Raw genomic sequence first — 24,519 nt, forward strand, 5'->3', positions numbered from 1 at the left:
TGGTCCCAGTCCAGATTGGGCCACCCACAGCTTTTTGCCCCAATGGAAGCTTTTATCCTGGTATAAATAGCAGCCATGGTCAGGGAGAGGATTATCTTAATTAGGACCATGGTGGAGCAAAGCCCCCCTTCTCTCTGTTGTGGTCCCAGTCCAGATCAGACTCCCACACATTATTTAGATCAGAAAAAGCCAAGCACACAGGTCCCAAACACACAATAGGCGTATTGGCAAATTCGGCCCCAAGTTAGTTGGCATGCCTATGGCAGACTCTGTCCAAGGCTGAGCCAAAGTCAGCAGCAGCTAATGGAAAACTGGTCCTGCCAGAGTGACATGTGAATAAACCCTACGTGGGAGTGAATACCCAGGGGATATGAATCAGGAAGTTAGTAGCAACCATTCCTGGATAGAAGCTGTCTATATTCCCAGCTAGGCACTGAATAGTTTTGGTGCACTGCATGATCTTTGTGCTTCTGAACCTTAAAGATGTTTAAGGCAGTGTGGACATGGGAAAGCTGATTATTTGCATCATTACTCAATGCAGAGGATGTGGCACTAATATCTACACACATACCCTTTTAAAAATACACTTACTGATAGCTGCTGAGGTGTTGCAGAAGAGGTGACAGAAAAATCTGGGAAACTAAATAAGCAGCCATGTCACAAGTACCACATGGGGCAGCCAAGAATTCCAAAGGAATTCAGAAATGAAGTGGCCGAGGATGATAAGAGAGCTGTCTCTGGCGGGGGACAGATTCTTTGCAACAGCCTTGGATGGTGAAGGGTTCTCAGAAAAGGCTATAGAATCATAGTTAGCAATGGGGATCTGTGGTGTTGCCAGAGACCAACTTAAACCGGCTAACATGGCAGATGAGAGAGAATTAATATAATGCATTTATCCCATCCTTACTAGGGACACATGGGCATCTGGAGGGGGGCAGTCCCCCCGCCCTAGACTGAGCCAATAGGGCTATGCTCCTTGCTTCAATTGTCTGTACCATGCCCACGAATGCTGTGTGCTCCACAGAGGAAATCCTGGGGACACCTATCTAAAATACAAAATTCTCTCCCTCACTATTTTGTTCTATACTTTGGAGTTCGAAATTACTTAGTCTTGCTTGGAAAGCAATTCCAGTGCTTTGAGAATCTGCCATGAATAGTGGTGGCTCACAACCTCTGTGTGCCTGAGGCAGGGCACCAAATACTGTCCCCATCTCTCTCCCTCTACCCCCCTTTTCAAGAAGGTCAGAAGGTCTTTTTGTTGTCTCACCAATGCACTAATAAGCTGCTGCCAGAAGTGATGGGCTCACCTTGCCTCATGGAGGGGCCGCCCCAGTCATGATTCTGATTTAGCATACAGACTTTGTAGAGACCAGTGTCTACATGCAGCTTGCTATAGCTTTAATTCCCATCCACATGTTCTCCTCTTCCCCCTACCTGTCTTAATGCTGGAGCACAGCACCAAAAAGAATCTTGGGTACTTGTTTGATCATTTGAACACCTGGAGTCTGCTGAGTTACTAATTGGCCTGCACGGTTTGTTTTATCAGTGATAGCTTGTGTGTATCGATAGAGGGCAGGAGAAAAGAAAACCAATGGAAGGAACTGAAAGCTGTAGCAAACTATGCATGCACCTAGTTTGATCCAGACTTTAGAAATTCTCCATGTTAAATCAGGAGGAAGGTAGAGTGGAATACTGGTCCAGCTAACTAGTGGACATCTATACATCCCTAGTTCTTACCCCCAGGGAACTTGAACTGGCTACATAGGAGGCTGCCTTATACCAAGTCAGACCATTGGTCTATCTAGCACAGTACTGTCTATACCAACTGGCAGTAGCTCTCCAAGATTTCAGGCAGGAGTCTCTCCCAGCCCTACCTGAAGATTCCAGGGCCTGAAGCGGGGACCTTCTGCATGCAAGCATGCATATGCTCTTCCACTGAGCTATGTTCCCATTCCCTGAGATAGGGCTACTCAGCTTCAGGCCTCCAGCTGTTTTTGGACTACAGCTCTGAGCAGCTCCAGCCCCCAGTAGTCAGGGATGATGGGAGTTGTAGGTCAACATCTGCAAGAGGGCCAAAGCTGATGAGCCCCACCCTAAGGGAAATGTCTTACAGTGCTCACATGTAGTCATCCATCCAAATACAAATCAGGATGGACTCTGTTTAGCAAAGGGGGCAATTCATGGTAATTACCACAAGAGCATCTCTCCTCCCCACTTTAAAGCAATTTCTGACTCATTGAAGCTCTTCTCACAAACCGTGAGGAGAGCGTCTGTCACATCTGCGGGGAGAGCAGACTGAGCCCATTCTCCCTGCAGACGATCCTGCCCAGAGCCCCGGGCAGCCAGATCGGCCGCCCACATGACTTCTGGCTCCGTCACGGAGCTAGCAGGGGTGGCACAGAATGGGGGCCGGCCGGCCCCCAGAAGTTCCAGGATGCCCATGCAAGCGTGCAGAGCATCCTGGAGAGATCCCCGAGCCCAAGATGCTGCTTGCAGCCTCCAGGTTGGGGGGGTCTACTTGTGTGTTGCCGTGTGACACAGCAACACACGAACAACAAAATGAGGTTAACGGAGCGCTCGCTCCATTAACCTAATTTAAGGGGAGCGTGTTTTAGGTGGGCTAGCCTCCTTGGGAGCACTGGGCTTTCCCACGATCAATGGAAAGCAGGTTAAGCTCCCTTAGCTTGCTTTCTGTTGATTGTGGGAATAGCCTCATTTTGTAATGTTGTGGGGACTTTTAAGTTTGACACAGAGTTTAGGGCCTCAGCAAGTCATAATCCAGCCCTGATAAAAGGCAATGGCAAAATATCTGCACTAGCTCTCTTAAGCTCTTATATGAGGTATCTCCAAGAAAAAAATGCATCCAAGCCGCTGTATGAACCGTATTATATACCTAAAAAGTCAAATAGGCTGTTCCCTGAAGCTTCAGATATATGTTGGAGGTATGGAACCACATATGGCACTTTCTCTCAAATCTGATGAAACTATACCTTTGCAGTTTTGGTTTAATATTTTACAATGCACTGTGCATATATATCTCAAAGAGTTTGTCGATTTACTTGTGCAAAATAAAGTCATACTTCCAGATTACTGACAGATATCAAATTTTGCACACACAATCCTGCCACTTAAGGCCTTGTTGGAATTTGCTAGATAGGCGTTGTCTATGTTCTTGTCTAAGGGCATGCTTGTCTTTATGTTTTGTCTCTATGTATGAGCTCAGGGGTGGAGTCATGGTTTGTCTGTTTGCTCCTTACTTGCTGATTTAAATTCAGACTGAGAGGTTCTCCCTCTCTCTCTGCATAAGAGACTGTTAGCCTGTTTATTGTTTTCTTAGCCTATGTTTAGTAAGTAATAAATATCAAACTCTAATTTCTCAGTTAAAGTTGGCTTCTTGTTCCATTACTTACCGAAGATAAGTAATTATTCTGCAACACTGGGTTATGAGCCCTGTTGTGAAGCAATGAGCCCTTTCTCACAATCAGTGAGAAAAGGCAAGAGAGTGGAGCTAGTGGAGAAGCTAGTGGAGAAGAGGCCATAAAAAGCTTACCTCCCCACAGACGATCAAGGACTACTTCTTGTGTGGGAGGATCGCCCACTGAGACAATTGCTGGCGACTGCCAGCAATGTGGAAGTCTGGGGTACGGGGCTGCATAGCCCCACCTCCGGAACTCCCATAATGCACTGCACAAGTGCATAAAGCACACATCGTGTGTGCAGTGCATTATGGGTATCCCTTCTTCCCTGAAGCCAAAACCGACCAGGAGCCCTGCAGTCTGCCAGCCCCAGCTGCTGGCATCGAGGCTGGCAGACTATCAGGAGAGTGATTGCTCTCTTAACTTCGTTTTGGAGAGTGGCTCCAGAGGTGGGTTTGCCACCAAGGCACTGCCGGGATTGGGCCTGATCCTGGTGGTACACACTCACACGCAAAACCAGGCAGGGCTCCCTTAGCCTGATTTTGCCTGCGCATGTGAATAGCTTAAATAAGTTGTAAGAGAAAGAGTTTGTAGGCAAGAAAGCTGGACAAGATGACTACTTTTTGCATCTGTGGGGAGGCATCCCACTGTTGAACTGCTCAGTGAAACAAACTACAGAAAATGGTCCTTCAGAGTGAAGATGTTGTTGAATACACTTAGACTATCTTATGTTCTGGAGGGAAAAAGGCCCAACAGAAAATGAAAGGAAACAGCAAGAATGGGATTCTGCACACAAGCAAGCCATGGACACATACAGTATCTCTAACTGTAAGTGATCAATCTATCATATAGAAGACAAAAATACAGCAAGAGAGATGTGGGAAAGATTAAAGGATGTCTTTCAACAAAGAATCACAAATAGTCAAGTTTCTCTTATGCTGCAATTGTGTAATAAAAGATTCAAGAAACACACAAGGGAGAGGAGAGCTGTTCTTGTGGTAGCAAGCATTACTTGTCCCCTTAGCTAAGCAGGGTCCACCCTGGTTGCATATGAATGGGAGACTACATGGGTGAGCACTGCAAGATATTCCCCTCAGGGGATGGAGCCGCTCTGGGAAGAGCATCTAGGTTCCAAGTTCCCTCCCTGGCATCTCCAAGACAGGGCTGAGAGATTCCTGTCTGCAACCCTAGAGAAGCCGCTGCCAGTCTGTGAGGACAATACAGAGCTAGATAGACCAATGGGTCGGACTCAGTATATGGCAGCTTCCTATGTTCCTATGAGGGAGAGGGTTTGCAGAAACATGTGTGCTCATTTGGGGGGAAAGTGAAAGAGTTGGAACCGCAGGAGATTAGGGTTGTGCGAGCCGGCCAAATGGCTGGCTTGGTTCATATCCAGACTGGATTCGAACCGGCTCAGCGAGGTTCGGCCGAACCAGGTCCGGTCCAATCACTGAGCTGGCTCAGGGAATATACTTGTAAAGGGGAATATGGCTAGGATTTCCCTTTACAGGTAAACAGGAATTCCTTGGACTAAGGTGGGGGGGAGGGAAATATTCACCTTTCGTTTTCCACCAGCAGGAATGATGGAAGCAGGCATGGAAACATTGGATGTGGGGGCAGGGGCTCCTCCAACCCACCCCCACCCCCACCACCCCGACCTCCCAAATGACAGACCAGGCCAGCTGTAACCTGGTTTGCAGAGAAAAGGGAATCGGGCAAAATTCCAGAAAATTTGTCTCTCTAATAAACAAACTTGCCTATGCAAAAGTGAAAGCAATGAAAATAATGCTGAGAAAGATTAAAATGTGTGATGCAAAAGAAATCATCTGCAGGGCTGATGCAAGTCAAAGTAGAAACAAAATATATTTGGATAGTGGATAGTATTTATCTTAGATAAGCATGGAACAAGGACTTTTATGTTCCATGGTTATCTAAGAGAAAGCTTGCAAATTATTAAAGAAATATGAAGTAGCTCCACTCTCCAAATATATTTTGTTATGCAAATATAGCTCCACTATCTAAATTTTTCCTTTGCTAATGGGCAGCAATTTTTTGCAGAAGGAAGACGAACAGTTTATTTGAAGTGCAATCTTGGTGCAAATAGAGTGAATGAAATGTGTATTCCAGAGGCATACTATGTTCCAAGTTTGCAAAACAGTTTAATGAGTGTAAAAACTTCCACAAGGCATGGATGTAGAGTTCTTTTCAGAAGGGAACATTTTTAGCCTACTTTCCAGTAGGCTTATGGGATCACCCAGCAGTGTGTTTGTGTGAGAGGGGGGGGGGAGTCCGTGTGTGTGACCCCCGCCCCGCATCAACTTCACAACGCCTGGACCACTATGAACCAAATTGGGTACAATTGTAGGGGCAACTTAACAGCGTAGTTTGTGATGATGTCATCTACCTCAATCCAAGATGGGAGACACAAATTTTTGAGGTGCAAGTGGGCTAACTTGTGAACCATTTAACTGATCTGAAACAAGTTTACTACAGCTGTAGGGACACATAGGGATGCTGTAATGGCATGGTGTGATGTTTCATCCACTCCATGGTCCATCCACTCAAGATGGCAGCCGTATGAACATGTGAGGCGCAGGTGGGCTAATTTGTGGATTCCCTAACCCATTTAAACCAAATTGGGTACAGTTGCAATGAGTGACACACAGGGACACCTCAATGACATAGTTTGTGATGATGTCATCCACGCTGATTCTTGATGGTGGACACATAAACCTTTGAGAGGCAAGTGCACTAGCTTGTGGACAGTCTAACCAATTTGAACCAAATTTGCTATAGCTGTATGGACACATAGGGATGCCCCAATGGTGTAGTTTGTGATGATGTCATCCACCCTGATCTAAAATGGTGGATGTGTGACATTTGAGGCACAAGTGCACTAACTTGAGGACTGTCTAACCAATATGAACCAAATTTGGTACAGTTGTAGTGAGTGACACACAGGGACACCTCAATGGCGTAGTATGTAAAGATGTCATCCAACCCAATCCAAGATGATGGATGCATGAACATTTGAGGTCCACAAGATCTAACTTGTAGACCTCAATTTGAATCAAATGTAGTCCAATTGAAGAGACAGTGAAAGGAAAGTAGGCTGACTAGTTCTTACTAGAACAACTTGTTTAATTTGCAAAGAAAGAAAATTTCTGATGAAATGTACGTTGAGAGATAATCAGCTATATGAAATAGATGGCAAAAGAGAGCAAGCTAATGCTGCAATTGAGTGTGCACACAAAGATTGCACGAGTTTTTGGTACGGGTGTGCATGGAACCGCTCCGGACAGTTCGATTCAAGTCTGAACTGGACTCAAACCCAACCACCTGTGAGCCTGTTTGTTAGGACTGGCCAGTGGTTTGGTTTGTGCCCTAGAACCGGGTTAAACAGGTTCAACCCAGTTCAGGAGGCTTGCAAAGGCAAAACTAGTAAGGATTCCCCTTCACAAGCATTGGGGGAACCCTAAGAGTTTGAAAAGGGGCAGGTGGGGGATGGGCAGAAGGCCACCTTCACCACCATGGCAGTGAGCACCAGGGCAATGCTGGAATTTATTGTTTGTGTTGTGTTTTTGTTTTGGCCATTGGCCGTAAATAAAGTATCTATCTATCTATCTATCTATCGCCATGGCAGTGTTGTGGCTCTTCAGCAGCGGGGTGGTAGTGGCTCCCCTTGGCCCCACCAGTGCTCCCCCCTGAACAGCATGGGCCAGTGGGGGTCCAGTTCAGGCTTCCACACAAGCATGGAGGCCATTTGTGCCACCATGCTGGCCTGCCACTGAAGAGCCACACCACCAACGACCTCTCAACCGCCCTTTTTCAAACTCCTAGGGTTCCCCCAATACTTGTAAAGGGGAATCCTTACCAGATTCCCCTTTGCAAACTATCAGTACTAGTCAAACTGAGCGAACTGATTCGATCCGAAAGCTGGTCCAATTTGAGCTCGGAACAGTTGAACCACAGCATTTCAATGTCGAACCCAGTTCGCACACCCCTAGTTTATGGATTCACAGGTTTGGGCATCCAAGCAAGGAATGCATTTCAAAATTAGTAAAAGAACAATTGGCAAGAAACCTACAAGTTAGGCACAAATTCATCAACCACAGAAAGGCAATCCAATGAGGTTTTGGATTTGATTCACAGTGATATTTGTGGGCCTTTCCCAGTAAAGACACCAGGAAAGAATCTCTATTTCTTGATTTTCATAGATGATTTTTCTGGCTATACTTACACTTTCCTACTCAAAGAGAAAAATGACGTGTTGCCCAAAAAAATTAGAGAATATATGGCTAGCATAAGCAACAAGTTTGGAAGAAAACCCAAGACTTTGCACACAGATAATGATGGGGAATATACTCCGAAAGATATTGAACAATACTTAAAAGAACATGGAATTAAACTTGAGAGAACAATACCTTATACTCCATAGCAAAATGGAGTGACAAAGAGAAAAAACATAACTGATTGAAATGTCTAGAAGTATGCTTCTTGAATGCACCACTGAGAGACCTTAAAGGCCAGGTTGAAGACAGATAATCCTGGAGAGAATCAATCTATGTGGTTGCTAAGAGTAGACACTGACTTGACAGCACTTAATCACTCAATCAATGCTTCTTAACTCAGGTCTGGAAAACAAATGCTACGGAAAGCTGTAATGACTGCAACATATTTGCAGAATAGACTTCCAACTAAAACTGAAGGAGTAACACCCTTTGAACCATGGAATGGGACAAAAATTTAAAGCATGTTAAAGTATTTGATGCAAAGCACATGCATATATTCCTAAAGAACTAAGAAGAAAATTAGATCGTACAAGTGAAGACGGAATGAAACAATAGATGGAACAAGAAGTGAGACACTCAAGCAGAATCAATAAAGGAATTCCACCTAAAAGATTGTCACTGACAGCCAGAGACCAGGTTAAGAGTTTTCTGGAAGCAATGGGACTCGTGGGCTGAAGAGTGAGACACAAGTAGGGAAATGTTGGAATTTGCTAGATAGGTGTTGTCTCTGTTCTTGTCTAGGGGAATGCCCATCTATATGTTTTGTCTCTATGTACTGGCTTGTGGAGGTAGAGTCTAGAGGTATGCATGAACCCATTTTCATGGTCACACAAATTGCCTCCGTGCATGTGCAGAGGTCACTCAAAGGGTCTCCGCATGTGCAGGGAAGCTGGAACTGGGCTGCCACTGGCTTGCATTGTTGGGGGAGCACTGGCAGCACTTCAGTGTTGGCAGGGCCTAGAGGGGCCTACCATCAGCCACTGACATGCCACTCCCAGTAAGGTGCCCTCTTGCCCATCCCACACCCACCTTTTGCACCCCTTTATAGCTAGGAATACCCTTTGCTTGTAAAGGGGAATCTGGTAAGGATTCCCCTTTACAAGCACAGACCAGGCGTAATCTGAATCAGGCCCATTTCAGTTCGAACTCAGACTGCTCCCCTTTTCAGGGGGCTGGTCCAGCTCAAGCTCGAACTGGGCCAGTTTGAATCAAACCTGGTTTGATTTGAACCAGTTCTGCACACCCCTAATAGAGTCACCGTCTGTTAGTCTTCTCTTTACTTGGTGACTTAAATTCAAACTGAGAGGTCTCCCTCTCTCTGCATAAGAGACTGTTAGTATACGGTAAGTTTTTTCTGTTAAAGTTGGCTTCTTGTTCACAATTACTTACAGAGGATAAGTAATCACTCTGCAACATGCACTACCTTTTTAGACTATAATATGCTGGGTCAAAGGTTTGAATATTTTTTTTCTGAAGAAATTCTGTATATAGTGACATTTTAACTGTTATTGTTCTCAACAGATTTTTATCACTAAGTAATCAGATTAATAATTCAAGAATGACATGATGCCCCAAAAGAAACAGAAGATCTGTCCCAGATTCAAATTTACTATGTTTAAAATGTAGTACCTATGGTAATTATTCCATCAAATGAATAATATTTGAAGTTCAATTCCTACAAATTTTAAAACTGTTCTTTTATTTCCCTTTTGCAAGCACATTAGTAATAAATTCTATGACATATATTTAATTTCTTGACTTTGCTCGGTAAACGCTGAGCCTCACCTCCTAGTAAAATATATTATTAGTTATAGATTCTTGTAATCCAGTAATAGTATTATTGAAGCAATTGCAAGGTCAGTAGAAGAAAGAACACTATGTAATGCTGAATTAAATACTGGCACTTGCTCACATGTTGGTTACAACACATTGGAAGACTCCACATGTCCTTTGATGTGGAAGTGGAAAGTATCAACTGTGATGTTTATTAATAACATCCTACAAATCTCTATGGGGTGGTGGCACTCGAAATGCAGAGACTTTTAGCCAAAATTGGCAACCACTTTTGGACTATTGGAATGGCATGAGATAAGAGAATATATCACACAAGCAATATCAGATGAACATGTTTATTAATTATGGTGACAAACTTGTACTTTCTTGAACTATCCTGCCCTTTGAGCTCAAGAACGTATTTAAATGCCAATATGTCTGAAATCATAAGAATAAATGAAAAACACAGCAAAACAAACGGTTATTAATGTTCAGTGACAGTCAAAAAGAACAAAAACAAATTAAATGGCAAAACAGAAGAATAGGGTGAAGAGGAATGTCAAAAACAATGTTATATAAATCATTGTTTTTAGCAGGCAGTTGTTTGGAAGATCATGTTCTCTATAACCCACAAAACCTGCAGCAAAAATTAGAATTAAAGAAGAGACGATAAAAATGATTACAGTTTCTCGGGTGGTGGGAGAAACTTCAGCACAGAAAGCAAATGATAAGGACTGGTCTTTTTAGATAAGACAAAAATGAAGGAGAGAGAACATAATGGAGATAAACAAAACAATGACTAATACCAAGAAGGTACAGAGTGCTTCAATTTGCCCTTAACACACACATTAATAGGCACAGAGTAAAAGTGGAAAGGCAAAAAAAAATTATATGGATAAAAAGAGCTTCTTTCCCCCATTGTACAGCTTGTAATTAGCATGTTGAACTCAATGTTATGAATGCTGCTTGAGACCAATAGATTAGCAGGATTCAGAACAGAATTAGCTATTTATACTGATAAGGAAGACATTCACAGTTAGGAACATAGGAAACATATACTGAGTCAGACCATTGGTCTATCTAGCTCAGTATTGTCTACACAGACTGGCAGCCGCTTCTCCAAGGTTGCAGGCAGGAATTTCTCTCAGCCCTATTTTGGAGATGCTGCCAGGGAGGGAACTTGGAACTTTCTGCTCTTCCCAGAGCAGCTCTATCCCCTGAGGGGAATATCTTACAGTTCTCACACTTCTAGTCTCCCATTCATATGCAACCAGGGCAGGCCCTGCTTAGCTAAGGGGACAAGTCATGCTTGCTACCACAAGACCAGCTCTCCATTATATTAGGAAAGAGGAGGAATTTTCACCATATGTCACCCAGTCAAATAGGGTGAAACACATCATAAAGGGGTGGTAGAGTTCTTGGAGCTGAAAGCCCAACTCAGGGTTGTTATGGGCGTCTCAGATTGGGTTAAATTCCTGATGATCATCTATTTGAGGGGGGGAAGTGGGAGATAGGGGGAGAAGACAGGATCCAATCTCTATCTTCCCATTCTTTTATATGTTGTGTTTTAAATTTTGTACACCGCTTAGCAATGTACATATCAGGCAGTATAAAAATATGATAATATGATAAATAAGATAAATAAATAAAATAAATTAATAAATAAGATAGATGGTAGGTAGCTGGAAAAGATGCAAGTTAGAGCTGAACACCACCTGGAGATCCAAGGTTGGGAACCCTTAAGTCTAAGAAAATGCACATGCAACCCTCTATTTACATGTATTTTACTTTCTTCCTATTGGATAAAGGCTTGTTAGAAGTTGGAGAAAGATAATCATTTTCCAGAAAGTAGAATATGGCGTAGTAGAGACAATCCATACTTGTGGTGTAAATGCTCATTCCACCAGCATTTCTGGTGAACAGATTTCAGCACCACTTCAAAAACCTCCACAGCCTGTTTCACCTGAAATGGCAATGGGACAAAAGAACAATAGACCAAGGGCAACAATCCCTCTAATCATCCCACCACCATCTAACCTTCATAACCAATTGACCATTAGTCTTTGGGTAATGTTAGGTCTTATACTCAAAACTCTAGGTGATATGAAAATTTCTTTTTGTGGGTCTACGGCTATGTAAAAATTACACACACAGATTAGAGAGATAGATAGATAGATAGATAGATAGATAGATAGATAGATAGATAGATAGATAGATAGATAGATAGATGATTTAGGCTAGACATTAGGAGGAATTGCCTAACTGTAAGAGGTGTTTAGCAGTGAAATTGTCTCATGCAGTAATCGGCTCTCCTTAACCAGAGGCTTTGAAATACAGGCTGGACAGCTGCCTATCGGGAATGCTTTAGTTGCCTGTGCTGAAGAGGAGGTTGGACTGGAAAACCTCCAAGGTCCCTTACAATTATAAAATGATCTGATTTTATATATAACCTGTAGGAAGAAAATCAAGGCTGGTATTCAGGTCATGTACAACTCAAAGGGAGGTAATGTGTGTTACAGATACAACCTGCATGAAGTTTAGGCCTAGATATGAATGGCCAGCCATTAGGGGAATTGAGGGCAATAATTTCACACACAAAAACCACATGGCTAAAGCATCTTGCTATGCTTCGGAAGCCCATTGAGATATGTGGGCTTTTATCTGTAATTGTGTTATAAGGAGTTATTATCCCAAAGTTAGGCATGAATGTTTGAGACAAAAGATGTGGCTAATGATGGCTGAAGTGTCCTTAAGTTTATTTATTCATTTCAATAATGTATGTTTCTGCCCATTTGCCAAAAGGCATTCTAGCCTGAGGTACAATGACATAAATATTTATCACACAATAAAAACTTCAATTAGCAACATTAAAGTACACAACAACAGCAGAAACAAAGAAAAACCAACAATCTTAGTCGCTGCCACAATGAGGAAGCAATAAAACATTCAAGATGGAGATAAGAGAGCTGTTAAAAAGAGAACTAATTAAAAGTTGGTGTAAATAACACTTTTACACTACTTTCTAGAAGTCTGCAAGGATAGGTTCAGCGAAATCCAGAGCTAATCAATTCATAGTATCAGCACCACAATGGAGAAAGTTGGAAGATGTGCATTTCAGATTGGGGGGAGGGATTCTTAGCCATGACTGAACTGTCAGTGACTGGCCAGAGAGAGATCTTGGTGTCATGGTGGACAGCTCATTGAAAGTGTCACACTGCAACTGTGAAAAAGTCCAATTCCATGATAGGGATCATTAGGAAGGGGATTAAAAATAAAAATGTGAATATTATTATGCCTTTATACAAATCTATGGTGCCACACTGGAGTACTGAGCACAGTTCTGGTCACCGTATCTTAAGGAGGACATTGTAGAACTGGAAAATATGCAGAAGAGGGCAATCAAGATGATCAGGGTCCTGGAGCACCTTACTTATGAGGCAAGGCTACAACATCTGGGGCTTTTTAGTTTGGAAAAGAGGCGACTACGGAGAGACATGATGAAGGTGAATAAAATTATGCATGGAGTGGAGAGAGTGAACAGAGAGAAATCTTTCTCCCTCTCTCACAACACTAGAACCTGGGGTCATCCCATGAAACTGATAGTCAGGGAATTTAGGACCAACAAAAAATTTAGGGCCATAAATTTCACACAGTGCACAATTAATCTATGGAATTCCCTTCCATGGGATATGGTGATGGCTACTAGGTTGGATGGCTTTAAGAGGGGCTTGGAGGACAGGTCTAATTCATGGAGGACAGGTCTATCAATGGCTACTAGCTTGGTGGCTATAGGCCACCTCTAGCCTCAGTGGCAAGATGCCACTGAGTTGCAGGGGAGCAACAGCAGGAGAAAGGGTGTGCCCTCCTCTCTTGCCTGTGGGCTCCCCAGAGGCATCTGGTGGGCCACTGTGCAAAACAGGATGCTGGACTAGACAGGCCTTGGGCCTGAACCAGGAGGACTTTTGTTATGTTACAAGGCCAGTTCTTGAAGGGTTGATCATACAAACATGCCTTATAACAAGAAAGACCATTGGTCCATCTAGTTCTGCTTGGTCTGGTAGTACCTCTGTAGGATTTCAGATAGAGATCTTTCCCAGCCATACTTGGAGATGCCAGGAATTGAACTTAGGACCTTCTGTATGCAGAGTGTATGCCACTGAGCTATGGCCCATCCAAAATTTTGAATATATTCAAAAGACATTGGGTGGGGGAAAGAGATATTTTAAGAGCGTTCCCCATGGTTATAATGGAATTAGAGTGGGAGGCGGCCTTGGAGAGCATCTAACCCAACCTTCTGTTTGATGCAAGAAATCCCAAGTTACAGCATCTTCAACTGATAGCTCATCAATTTCTCACTAAAGCCCTCCATGAAGGGACAGCCTATCAAGGAGCCACAAGACTGGAGCTACCCATGGCCATGCATTTTCGGCACCTAAAATAAATCTCCAAGGAAGCTATGGACACGTTCAGGTCAGCCATCTATGGCCGTGGCATGTAAAGGAGAGCTGGAATTGTGCTAGCAAGCATGCATTGTCCCCTTTGCTAAGCAGGGTCCACCCTGGTTTGCATTTGAATAGGAGACTACATGTGAGCACTAAGATATTCCCCTCAGGGGATAGAGCCGCTCTGGGAAGAGCACCTGCCTGCTTGCATGCAGAAGGTTCCAAGTTCCATCCCTGGCATCTCCAATATAGGGCTGAGAAAGACTTCTGCCTGTAACCGTGGAGAAACCACTGCCAGCATGTGTAGGCAATACTGAGCTAGATAGACCAATGGTCTGACTCAGCAGAAGGCAGCTTCCTATGCTCCTAACCCCACCTCTCTAGGTAACTGGTTCCACTGTCAAGCCACTCTTAACAATAAGTTTCTCCTAATGGTCAGCTAAGCCTAAGACCTGTCCTCCTATAACTCATCCATTAGACCTAGTCCTGCCCTCTGAGGCAGCTGGGAACAAGCCACTGCTCTCTTATGTTCAGCAATTAGGTGTTTGAAGAGTGCGATGATGTCTCCCCGCAACCACCCTTCCCTTCTCCAGGCTAAACACACCCAGTTCCTTCAACCTCATAGATCTTGGCTTCCAGACCTCCTCCAAACCTGATCCACCTTTGTCTACACATCCTTCTTAAAGTGTGGCACCCCAAACTGGACATAGTTCTGCAGGGGACATCTATCCAGTATGCAACCGAGTGGAATATTTCTTGTGACTAAGAGCTACAATTATCATATATTATATCCGTTGCAACAGACAGTTGACTCACATTCACCTGGGGAACTACCTCAGTTCTGAGATTCTTTTCACAGCTGCTGCCTTCCTATACCTCTGCATTTGATTTTGTTTGCCTCAGTGCAGAACTTCACATTTTTCTCTGAATTTCATTTTGTTAATTCAAGCCCCATTTTCCATTCTATCAGGGGCATATTGAATTTTATTCCAGCCTTCTGAAGTGTTAGCAATCCCTTCCAGTTCTGTGTTATCTGTAAATCTGCTGTGACTCCTCTCCACACCTTCACCTGTCACTGGTTTGTTTGTTTTTTAATGAAGATTACTAGGCCCAGGACAGAGCCATTTAGTACCTCACTTGATGCCTCCCTGCAGTTTGATGGGGAGCCATTGAGGACCACTTTTTGAGTACCGTTTTCCAACTAGTTGCAATCACAAATTCCTCTTTACCACTTCATTGGGGGGTGAGTGAACCATGCGAAGGATCACATATCAGTATCACTGATCACATATCAGGATCACATCTTGCGCGGTGCATTATTTGGGCTCCAGGGGATGGGGCACAGTGGGGCGATGCTTCCCTGCGCCTGCCCCCGGAGCTGCTGGGTGAGTCACGGGCGACCCACAGGAGAGCTGCCACTCTTCTGGGTGGGCAATTCGCCTGACCAACGCAGGGTAAGAAATTGTCTGTGGGGAGGGTTAAGCAAACCCGCTCTCCCCGCAGACCTCAAGGAAGCTCTTCTCACTGGTCATGAATAGAGCTTCATTGTCTTTTATTGTATTTCCTTGTTTTAATTGTATTCTTAATGGATTAGGCCTCTTGGGTCTAAGTGTCTGATGTCACATGACCTCTTGGGTCTAACTGTCTGATGCCACTGAAATGCCTCAGTTTATGGTTTTGTACTGCTACACCTCAGATCAAGTGCCGTGTGTATCTGTGTGGCACAGCTTCTCAGAGGACTGGGCCATAAGATCTTTCCAAGAGAACTATGAATAATGCAGAGAGAACTAATATTTGATGCTTACAATGCAGAGGACACTTCCGATCTTGCAATCCTCTCAAGTTATTGAAATTTTTGGCATGCTCCCAAGATTCTGTAAATAAAATACATTATTACTCTTTAAATAATGCAGTCAGCTTGTCCTGTGTGCTTGTTCAAATATTTTACGAAGCCCTTTCACACATTTCTGCGTTCTAAATACTCCACTGGTTCTGTGCCAATGATCCTGTCCTACATTCTGGACAAGCTGCCATCTCAAGAACACATTTTGGTCATCGTAAGAGCAGTATGCTCGGATCCAGCAAGGGGTCTGAGGCATGCATGGATACAGAATGGTGTGTACAAACAGATGAGCCTCATGCAATTTCCCAGTTCAATTCAGTAGCTGGGCTCTGTATATGAAGGCCTGCTAGGCACCAATCCGAAGTTGAGACTCCTCTCATGATGATAAAGATGAATTAAAAACTGGCCTATTGGGGCACCATCAATGAGCACCAGAATTGCCATCTGGTTCCCTCTGACCAATCAAACTTCTCAGTTTCTCAGCTAAACAGACTACATTAGAGCTAGTCTTGTGGTAGCAATCATGAATTATCCTTTCTGCTAAGCAGGATCTGCCCTGGTTTGCATTTGAATGGGAAATGACATGTGAGCCCTGTAAGATCCCCTTAGGGCAGGGATCCTCAACGTTGGCCCCCAGATATTAGTTGACTTCAACTCCCATAATGCCAAGCCCCAGTGGCCTTTGGTTGGGGATTATGGGAGTTGAAGTCCAATAACATCTGGGGGCCCAACGTTGAGGATCACTGCCTTAGGGGATAGAGCTGCTCTGGGAAGAGCACCTGCATGCCTTGCATGCAGAAGGTTCCAAGTGCCTTCCCTGGCATCTTCAGATAGGGCTGAGAGAGACTCCTGCCTGCAACCTTGAAGAAGCCACTGCCAGTCTGTGTAGACAATACTGAGCCAGATGGACCAATGGTCTGACTCAGTATATGGCAGATTGCTATGTTCCTATGAATATTGCTTTTTTACTCTAGCTCAGAGCATGCAAGCTGAAGGTGGCATGTGAAATGATTTTGAGTGGCACTCACAGCTGCACCACTGAATTTAGCAGGACCCAGTTCTGTGCTAGATCAGGGATTCTCAACCTTGGGTCCCCAGATGTTGTTGAACATCAACTCCCATAATCCCCAGACAAAGGCCATTGAGGCTGGGGATTATGGGAGTTGAAGTCCAATAACATCTGGAGACCCAAGGTTGAAAATCCCTGCATTAGATCATCTTCTGCCCTGTCTCTAGAAAGGGACGCTGGAATTTCTCCACATCTGTATCCAAGGATGGACATTATTAGTGGGAGTTGCTCAGGAATTCTGCTTGTCTAGAAACAACTAAACTGGCAAATTCTGCATTTTAATTTACTTAAAATTAAGTTCATTGAGCCTTTTAGAAACATTATTTACTTTACATGCAACAACAATTATATGTGAGTGACCTTCTATTTTAAAATGTATTACTGGAACACAAAACCTTAAGTTGCCATAGTATTTGCCTGAATCCAAGACTAGGTTTTCCCCAGATCTTTTGATATTAGAAATCAGGAGGTTGTCGTAAATTCAGAGTCCTGTTCCTTTCAAGTAAATGCAGGTATGACCTGTATTTAACCTCTACTTTTTAAGGGCATCATCTCAAATTCAGAGTCATCTTCGATTCAAGTAAATACACTTAATGCAGACTTGGCATACCACTTCTGGAAGGTTCCCAACCCCTGCTCTACCAGTTGATCATCTTTGATTTTATTTCTTGATGCTGATTGAGTCTGTTTTAGGGTGCTTTCCCCCCACATTTTTTTCCCTTTTTTGATTTTAATACTTCTATTGTTTTTAAATGCTATTTCTCACCTGGAGAGTCTTAAACTGAAAAATGGGCTAAAAATATTCCAGATAATAAAGACCTGCCAGCAACTGACTTTGGCTCATGCAAAAGTCCTTGTATAAAGAAACTGCCTGTCAGGGCTCTGAAACCTGTTTGTATTTGTAAACATGATGGGGAGGATCATCCTTTGATATTGACCTGAGACATAGACAGCTCCTGACCCTGTGGAGTTTGAGTACTTAGAAGTCCTAGGCACATCCTTCCTTTTCTATTTAAAAACATTTACACAATAGCACAAGAAAAGGAATGACTTTGGCTCCCAGCAGGGCAAAATTGTCAGGTCTCCACTACAGAGAGAGCACCAAATAGGAATCCTTTAATTTCATGTTTGCTCCCCTTAGCAGATATAGGGGGGAGAAATTTAACTTAATAGGAAATGAAGAAAAAGGGAGGAGCTGGTCTTGCGGTAGAGAGCATGAATTGTCCCCTTTGCCAAACAGGGACCACCCTAGTTTGCATTTGGATGGGGGACTACATGTGAGCACTGTCTGCTGTAAGGCAGTCCCCTTAGGGGACGGGGCTGCAGCTCAGTGGAAGAGCATCTGCTTTGTATGCAGAAGGCCCCAAGTTCCATTTCTTGGCATCTCTGGGTAGGGCTGGGAAAGACGCCTGCCGGAAAACCTGGAGAGCCACTGTCCATCAAAGTAGATTATATTGAGTTAGATGAACCCATGGTCCCTCACTAGGTATAAGGCAGCTTCAAATGGATGGATGTATTTGAAAGACATTGAAGTGGTGGGTAGCTTCTGCCAGAGCCAGTAGTCAAGAAATGTGCCACAGACTAGCACTTGGTAGGGTAGCAATGAAGACCTTGGAAAGGATATTTAGATGCCGTGACATGTCTACACCTACAAAGATTAGAATCGTTCAGACAATGGTTTTTCCCATGACACTCTATAGATGCGAAAACTGAACTTTGAAGAAGCGAGATAGAAAAAGTATTGACGCTTTTGAACACTGGTGCTGGAGAAGACTTTTGAGGATACCATGGACAGCCAGGAAAACAAACAAATGGATCATAGAACAAATCAATCCAGAATCTTCACTCGAGGCACAAATGACCAGGCTCAAACTATCATACTTCAGACACATTATGCAAAGACCCAGCTCCCTTGAGAAGTCTATAATGCTGGGGAAAGTTGAAGGAAAGAGAAGAGGATGACCAGCAGCAAGGTGGATGGACTCAATTACGACAGCAATGAATGCACCACTGAGAGAGCTTAAAAGCCAAATTGAAGACAGATCATCCTGTAGAGAATCTATCTAAGTGGTTGCTAAGAGTCAACGACAACTTGAGGGCACTTAATCAATCAATCAATCGTTTGAAAGACAAAAAAGAAATGGGTGTGTCAGACGCAGGTGGAGTGGCCAACAGCATCTAGATGGGGCTGCACAACCCACTTTTTGGGTGCTGGCTACATCCCCTGTGGCAGCATCAGCATGCCAGCGCAGGGCCTTGTGGTGTTTTTGGTCAATCCATTCCTTGATCCAGGCCAGCTTTTGAATGTGGTTTTAGTTACTTGTATTCCAGCCCTAGAGTAGGTGGTGGGGCTAAAAAAACAGCCAGCGGCAAGAGCAGGGAAAAACAGTCTGCACTTGCCTCTCTGTGCAGAATATCTATTTCATTAAACTATTAATATTCATGATTCCACTCCACTGCCTTGTCCTTGCAACTCTTTCCCTTGGATTTTACAGGGCCGCAGCCAGCATAGGAACATAGGAAGCTGCCATACACTGAATCAGACCATTGGTCCATCTAGCTCAATATTGTCTACACAGACTGGCAGCGGCTTCTCCAAGGTTGCAGGCAGGAATCTCTCTCAGCCCTATCTTGGAGAAGCCAGGGAGGGAACTTGGAACCTTCTGCTCTTCCCAGAGCGGCTTCATCCCCTCAGGGGAATATCTTGCAGTGCTCACACATCAAGTCTCTCATTCATATGCAACCAGGGCAGACCCTGCTTATCTAAGGGGACATGTCATTCTTGCTACCACAAGACCAGCTCTCCTCCCTACAGACCAGCTCTCCTCCCTATACCCAGAAGGGGCCCACATGGTCCCTCTCCCAGCTGGTGAGCGAGGGAGAAAAGAAAGCACCCAGCTGGCCCTTCACTCACCAGTTGGGAAGGAGTGGGAGAGGGACCTCACCTCATGCACCCAGCCAGTGAGCACTTGGTTTGCTGACTGGGTGAAGGCGGAGGAAAAGGGGGTGCCCTAGGGGAGTGGGGGGGGGCACCATGATGCTCCCCCCACCCCAGTAGCTCAGGGACATTTGTCCCCTCTTGCCCAGTGGTGGATACACCACTGTAAACCTAGCAAAAGAAAGCATATGAGCTCACGTTATTTCCTCCATGTCAGGGGCTAGGCCAGGACTTCTAGCCAATGATGGATCTGTCCCCAGATGATGATCTGCTTTGTTTTACTATCATCTTAGATCTTGAAAACAGAAACATATTGGCCACATGGCCCTTTTTGGAGAGCCCGTTATGTACAGAAGTGTTTGCCATAAGCCTCTGGGGATGAGTGAGATGACATTTAAGGGACTCCCAAGCCCATCCACTCTGCTCGGCAACTGATGCAAGCTCAGTTGGTGGTGACAGCTGAGAGGTTTATCTGAGGTGTGCCAAAGTTCTGCAATGTCTGCATGGAGCCAAGGAAGTGTCAGACACTCCAGAGCAACAGTACAAGATAACAAGTCAAAGACTGTCTGCCATGAAAACAACCCCACACTCAACACGGCCCCTAGAAATTAGATCAGAATTAAGATGAAGCAGAACTCAAGGCAGAGAAATAGAACAATGTTAGGGATGGAAAGGGCAACATTTACTGGGCCTTTTCGGAAGCTTGTTGTGGCTGGCAACCATGAAATGGTTGTAGGGAGCCCAGGATCACAGGTTCCAGTCTCGTGTTAGGCAACCTGTGACTTTGGGGATGGAATTGTAGCACAGAGGGACAGAAGAACAGCCCAGCAGGATCAGGTCCAAGGCCTATGTAGTCCAGCATCCTGTTTCACACAGTGTTCCACCAGATACCTCTCAGAAGCCCACAGGCAAGAGATGAAGGTTTGCCCTCTCTCTTGCAGTTGCTCCACTGCAACTGGCATTTAGAGGCATCTTGCCTCTGAGGCTGGAGGTGGCCTGTAACCCTCAGACTAGTTGCCATTGATAGACCTGTCCTCCATGAATGTGTCTTAGCCCCTCTTAGAGCCAAGGGCTGGTGACTATCACCACATCCTCTGGCATAAAACTCCATAGGTTAATTATGCATTGTGTGGGAAAGTGCTTCCTTTTGTCAGTCCTAAATTTCCTGGCAATCAGTTTTCATGGGATGGCCCCCGGTTCTAGTGTGATGAGAGAGGGAGAAAAGCCTCTATCAGCTATCTCCACACCATGCACAACGTCATAGGAAGAGCAGCTGCACTGCCTACAGAAGATCCCAGTTCCAATCCTTGGCACCTCCAGATAGAAAGATCCCTGTCTGCAACCCTGGGTAGCTGCTAACAGTCAGTGTAGACCAGAGATACTCAACGTTGGGTCCCCAGATGTTATTGGACTTCAACTCCCATAATCCCATAATCCCCAGGCTCAACTCCCATAATCCCCAACCAAATTGGGGATTATGGGAGTTGAAGTCCAATAACATCTGGGGACCCAACGTTGAGAATCCCTGGTGTAGACAACACCTAGCTAGATAGATCAATGATCTGACTCAGTATACGGCAGCTTCCTACCTGCCTATTTCCACCCATCCCTACTGAAGCCAATGGCCATTTGGTGTCCTTTTCCCCTTTCACTCCACAATGAAAACCAGACATAGCAGGTGTGTATTTTCTGGGGCTTGAGGGGGCAGAAAGGAGATCTGCCTCTGCTTTCCTTATCTCCCGGGACAGATCTTTATGGTAACAGCACCAAAATATAGAATCTTACATATGTCATTCATAATATCAATGGCAATTAAGATGTTTGGGTGGCTGAGTAGTTTGGATAATGCTAAACTATTTGGGATTAAATCAATAGCAGCAGGAGGTCCTCAGCAGGGTTGTTTTTTTTAAGAAGCCAGCATGAGTAACACGAAGCTAGTAAAATGACTTGAGAGGCATACAAAAGGAACTCCAAAAGAAATGAAAGGACAACCTTTGGCTGACAAAGAGGAGAATGTCCTTAAAAATCTGTTGAATAAAAGAACATTACCCTTTTCATAAGGTAATTTATCCAAGAGCTCAAGAGCATAGGAAACTGAGTCAGACCATTGGTCCAGCTAGCTCAGTATTGTCTATACTGACTGGCAGCAGTTTCAGTGTTCCAGGCAGGCGTCTTTCCCAGCCCTACCTGGAGATGCCAGGGATTGAACCTGAGACCTTCCGCATGCAAAGCAGATGCTCTACCACCCAGCTACAGCCTCAGGCACAGCACATGCATTCCAATCAGGAGAAGTTCAGAAAAGAGCAGGAATGGTTGTGTTATCATTTGTATGCAAAGCAACTAGTGCAAGGCTTCACAAACGTCAGGCCCCAGGTGTCGAACTCCATGATCCCCAGCCACCATTCAACATCTGGGGACTAATGTTTGAGCAGGTGTGGAGTAGCGCAGAGGCAGAGGAGGCATCTGCCTACAGTGGCACAATTGATGAGTGGCGGCAGTAGCTCCGGGGAGGGGGGGGTGAGGGGAACGTTCCCCCTTTTACTTTGATTTTTTAAAAAGCCGCCTCTGCAGCAGTAGCTGTGGGGAGCAGGGGTGACCGGGTGAGGGGAGAGTTCCCATTTTTCCCCCCTACGGATTGCTGGTGGAGGAATGGGGTGCAGTGGCTGGTTGAAGGGGAGGGGGAGGAGGGGAGAGTCACAGTGCAGTGCCGGACTGGGGCACTGAGAGGAATGTATATGGGGAGGGTTTTGAGCCGAATGGGTAATTAAGAGTGGGAGTCAGGGCGCAGGGGTGGGGCAGGTAGGGTGCATCGGGAATACGCCCTGTGGCCCTGCAGAGCAGTCTGAGCCTATTTCTCACGACCAATCGGAAGGATAGGAGGTGGGGCTCTCCGGACAGGGAGAGGGGGAAAGGGGAGCCGGGCCGCTGGTGCGTCGGGCACACCGGGAAAATGCCCTGCTGCCCAGTGGGACAGTCCGAGCCTGTCACAGTGTGCCCCCCTTTTTTAACCTCTAAGCCCACTGTGCGGGTGGCAGCAACAAGCTCCTTCCTCCTCCCCTCCTGCTCGGTGACTGAACGGCCGCTGGGCTCTGCTGTCTGCAGCCCGTTTGCTGCAGGAGCTCATCGGGCTTAGAGGTTAAAAAGGGGGACACACTGGCTCTCCCCTCCTCACACACCCCACTCTCCCTGCCGCCAGCCCCCGCCACCGCCACACCCCATCCCGCCGCCAGCGATCTTTAGGGGGCAAAAGGGGGGGATTTCTCCTCACCCAGTCAGCCCCCTCCCCTTAGCTACTGCTTTAAACAAAAATCAAAATAAAAGGAGGAACTTTCCCCTCGCCGCCCCTCTCCGGAGCTTTTTCTTTTTTAAAAGGGCCGCAAAAGCCTTTCTGCCTATGGGAGGCAAAAAGGTGAATCTGCCCCTGAGTTCGAGAGGCCCTGGCCTAGAGATGTTTTATATGAGGCATACAAAATAATAATTAAGTAAATTTCCCTTGGCCTGCCCCAGTTTAAAGGATTTGAGGTAGATTTACTCAGGAAAACCAAGTAAGAATCATGGTTATCGAAACTACTCGACCAATACATCAGTGACTGCACAACTTGTGGGCTACCAAGACATGCAATGTGGTCTGCCAGTCATTTGGACTACCTTCTCGTTTTTGCAGTGCCAGGCAGCCAAAAAAAAAAAAAAAGAGGGAAGGCAGATGGCAGCCAAGCAATTAATGGCTAGTAACCTGTAGTTGGATGGATGGCTCACAGGTTGCTGAGGTCTGCAATACAGTGAGGAGGGTGCTAATCTGGCATAAACAGACAAAGAAAAAAAGGGTAAAGTTGCTCCAAAGATATCAGGATTTTTATTGCAGCTTTTGCACTCAACGCATCTAGAGCAGGGGTCCCAAACTGCAGCTCTTGTTGTTGGACTACAGCACCCATCATCCCCAGGCACAATGGCCAGCAGCCAGAGAGGATGGAAATTATAGGACAGCATCTGTATGACGGTCGCAGTTTGAGACTCCTGCTCTAGGGATTTGGACACTTCTAGGAAAATATTAAAATGGCAGTTGTTAGACTACAATTCCCATCATCTCCAGCCACAGTAGCCAAGAGCCAAGGATAATGGGCATTGTAGTCTAACATCTGTAGGAGGCCTGAAGTTGTGGAGCCTTGAAGTATGGTCTCAGTCAGGAGCCAAGCCCTGAATAGTACAAGGTATTCTCACCCTGAGAAGTGGGGAGCTGTTAGGCTGGAGCAGCCAGCCCCAGTCCAAAGCTCAGACACCTAGCTGGAGCATAAGCCTCCCAGCTGTGGGACCCTAGAACCAGCACTCATGGATAGGGGTGTGCACGGAACCACTCCGGGCAGTTCGGTTTGAGTCCAAACTGGATGTGAACCAAGCTGCCTGGGCCGCATACCAGTTCTGCAAAACTGGTCGGCGTTTCAGTTCATGCCTATAATGCAGAAGCCCAAACCAAGCCCCCGCCAGCCCAAGGTGCTGCAGGCACTTCACCTCATCTTCACCCCCGTCCATACACACACACTCCTAATTCCTTCCAGCTTTTTGTCATGAACCCTGCTGCTTACTGAGATCACATGGGGAGGTTTGGTTATGGCTGCCACCGGCTTGTTTGGTGGAGACAGGACCTTCTCTGTGGTTGCCCCAGGGCTTTGGAAAGTGCTCCCTAAAGGTAAAGTGTGCCGTCAAGTCAATTTCGATTCCTTGTACCCACAGAGCCCTGTGTTTTCCTTT

The 24,519-nt window shown here is 45.3% G+C and overlaps 1 protein-coding gene across 5 annotated transcripts in view; it reads right to left on the reverse strand.

Annotated features, from left to right (window-relative positions):
• Nucleotides 1-24,519, reverse strand: part of CHRM2 (cholinergic receptor muscarinic 2) — a 228,338-nt gene that overhangs the window by 188,066 nt on the left and 15,753 nt on the right. The window contains exon 3 of one of the 5 annotated variants that reach the window (XM_053255279.1): nt 15,729-15,797. The exons of the other annotated variants lie outside the window; for them this stretch is intronic. The gene's annotated coding sequence lies outside the window, so the exon portion shown is untranslated. The remainder of the gene's footprint in view (nt 1-15,728; nt 15,798-24,519) is intronic. 5 annotated transcript variants of the gene reach the window in all.

The sequence above is a fragment of the Hemicordylus capensis genome, chromosome 5 (assembly GCF_027244095.1).
Source record: "Hemicordylus capensis ecotype Gifberg chromosome 5, rHemCap1.1.pri, whole genome shotgun sequence".
Lineage (NCBI taxonomy): Eukaryota > Metazoa > Chordata > Lepidosauria > Squamata > Cordylidae > Hemicordylus > Hemicordylus capensis.